This window comes from Physeter macrocephalus, chromosome 9 (genome assembly GCF_002837175.3).
Source record: "Physeter macrocephalus isolate SW-GA chromosome 9, ASM283717v5, whole genome shotgun sequence".
NCBI classification, from domain to species: domain Eukaryota; kingdom Metazoa; phylum Chordata; class Mammalia; order Artiodactyla; family Physeteridae; genus Physeter; species Physeter macrocephalus.
This window is the reverse complement of record NC_041222.1, coordinates 71,756,134-71,756,637: the sequence shown is the minus strand read 5'-3', so window position 1 is coordinate 71,756,637 and position 504 is coordinate 71,756,134.

Here is a 504-nt window from a genome sequence, read left to right as displayed (position 1 = left end):
GATGATATCTCATTGTCGTTTTGATTTGCATTTCTCTAATGATTAATGATGTTGAGCATTCTTTCATGTGTTTGTTGGCAATCTGTATATCATCTTTGGAGAAATGTCTATTTAGGTCTTCTGCCCATTTATGGATTAGGTTGTTTGTTTTTTTGTAATTGAGCTGCATGTGTTGCTTATGAATTTTGGAGATTAATCATTTGTCAGTTGCTTCATTGGCAACTATTTTCTCCCAATGTTCTGCCTATGTTTTCCTCTAAGAGTTTGATAGTGTCTGGCCTTACATTTAGGTCTTTAACCCATTTTGAGTTTATTTTTGTATATGGTGTTAGGGAGTGTTCTCATTTCATTCTTTTACATGTAGCTGTCCAGTTTTCCCAGCACCACTTATTGAAGAGGCTGTCTTTTCTCCATTGTATATTCTTGCCTCCTTTACAAAGATAAGGTGACCATATGTGTGTGGGTTTATCTCTGGGCTTTCTATCTTGTTCCATTGATCTATAT